Source organism: Triticum urartu, chromosome 4A (genome assembly GCF_056163025.1).
Source record: "Triticum urartu cultivar PI428250 chromosome 4A, HENAU_Tu73, whole genome shotgun sequence".
Lineage (NCBI taxonomy): Eukaryota > Viridiplantae > Streptophyta > Magnoliopsida > Poales > Poaceae > Triticum > Triticum urartu.
In genome coordinates, this window is record NC_141876.1 from 495594488 (window position 1) to 495597039 (window position 2552).

General features: G+C 40.6%; 1 pseudogene; it reads right to left on the reverse strand.

The window, feature by feature from the left end:
• Positions 1 to 911: 911 nt before the first annotated feature.
• Positions 912 to 1484, reverse strand: LOC147976284 (uncharacterized; annotated as a pseudogene).
• Positions 1485 to 2552: the final 1068 nt, after the last annotated feature.

Below are 2552 nucleotides of genomic sequence, written 5' to 3' on the forward strand. Positions count from 1 at the left end.
CGAGCCCGAGACACCCTAAACCTAAAGACTAGGTTTAGGTGGTTTCATCGACCCCGAGCCACCGTAAAGCCTAAATGATATGATTAGGTGGCTCCATCGACCCCGTGACACCCTAAACCCAAAGACTAGGTTTTTAGGTCCTTCCGTCGACCCCGAGCCACCCTAAAGCCTAAATGATATGTTTAGGTGCCTCCGTCGACCCCGAGACACCCTAAACCTAAAGACTAGGTTTAGGTGCTTTCGTCGACCCCGAGCCACCCTAAAGCCTAAATGATATGTTTAGGTGGCTCCGTCGACCCCGAGGGACCCTAAAGCCTAAATGGTAGGGTTTAGGTGCTTCCATCGACCCTGAGCCACCCTAAAGCCGAAAACAAGAGAATCCATGCCCATTTTGGTGAGTGCACTAAAACAAGAGCATACATGCCCATTTTGGTGAGTGCACTAAAACAAGAGCTTCCATGCCCATTTTGTCTTGAGCATTTGCTCAGTCCAATTTGGAATGGTCATTTTGTTCTAAAATAATTTGGCCATGCCCATTTGGTCTTGAGCATTTGCTCAGTCCAATTTGGACTGGTCTTTTTGTTCTAAACCAATTTGGCCATGCCCATTTGGTCTTGAGCATTTGCTCAGCCCAATTTGGACTGATGATTTTGTTCTAAAATAATTAAGCAGATTCATAATAGCATAGCTCTTAATATAGAAATCTAACAACATTATATAACTGGGGTAGTTTTGCAGCTAGTCATTACAACCATTACATAACTTAACTGGAGGTAGTTTTGCAGATAATCATTATAGTCATTACATAACTAGGGGATTCCTAAAATATACAACCCCAAGGCCAGCTATATTATTACAAGGCCACATATTAGCTTAACATAACTGCAAACTAAGGTGATGAACATCATTGTTCACTCATCAAGGATTGACTTTATCTTGGCAAGCTTGTCCTTGTTGCCATGAACAACTTTCATAAGATCACCCACCAGACACTCCAGCTTCTTATTCTCCTCTATCAGGCTGTTCCTCTCATTCTGCATCTCATCCCTTTCCTTCCTGGTGTTCCTAATGATCTCTCCCTGGGATCTAAGAATGCACTTCAACTCCTTGTGCTCCTCAGCCAGCTTCTCCATCTCCTTCATCTTGCCAAAGGCAGCACTCTCCTTCTCCTTGCCCATATCTAGCTTCTCCATGTCCTTGTCCACATCCATCTACTTCTGCTTGAACTCTTCATCACTCATGACCCTGTTTTTCTAATCTGCCCAATCAAATATCTTGGTGACATCCTCAACCAGCTGACTGTACTGATCCCCAAGTGTATCCAACTACTTGTTCACCTCGGCCAACTCTTTCTTATACTTCTCATGGTCCATCATTTTGCCATGGTTCTCCTCATGAAACATCTCCCATATCTTCACCAAACATCTTTGCAGAATAGAAGGTCATGGGGCATCAACCCACTGAGCAACTCCACAGTCAATACCATCCTGCATCAAGTATTCGAAAATAAATATGCTAACTTAAACAAGAAAATACATAAGATATTCAGTGATTCAGTCAGGCTTGCAGATACAACAGAGATTCAGGAAACTTGAAGTTCAAGCTAAGCTTATATGAAAGTAGCAATACTACCATTAATTCATACAAAATAGTTGTTAAAGCATAATAACATTGCATACTATAATTCAATGTACCAATTACATATCCAATCCACTTAAATAGAACCCTAATCCAGATACTAGCATTGCAAAATCACTGTTAAAAACATGTTTGATCAACTGAACCTACAACAAACTACATTAGTTCATTCAGCACCACATTCCAAATCAATTGAATAGTTCAATCCCATGAATTTAACTGAATTTACTGACAGAAATTGCAACCACTGACTACCACCAACACAAACCCTAGTTGGATAACACTAACCTGAGGAACATGCTACTTCTTGAGCCTGCATTGATTTTTCCCTTGAAGAGGAAAGGGTGATGCAGCAAAGTAGAGATAAGTATTTCCCTGAGTTAAGAACCAAGTTATCAATCCAGTAGGAGCCACAAGCAAGTCTCCAATCTATGCACCTACACAAACTAACGAACATTTGCACTCAACGTGAAAAAGGGGTTGTCAATCCCTTCATGGTCTCGAACAAGAGTGAGATCTAGTAGAGATAGGTATAAACGATACATAAAAGAGCAAAATAAAGTAAATCTAAATATATCACAGCAAGGTATTTTTGGGTTTCTTGGTTTATAGATCTGAAAATATATTATTATTGGTATAAATTTCTACTGCCCGTATCCTGAATACAATTCCAGTCAGCTGGCTTCAGGAGTGAGGAGTTGAAGAAGCATATGGACAATGCTGCATATTCGTACACCAATAATGGTTTTGAGGTTGCAATAAATGAACTGAAGAAGGAGGATGAAGATGCTTGGAAGTGGCTTTGTAATATCCTTAAAGAGACTTGGGCAAGGCATACTATGGATCACACATGCAAAACAGACCTAGTGGTCAACAATCTTAGTGCAATATTTAACAAGATGAACCTAGATGTG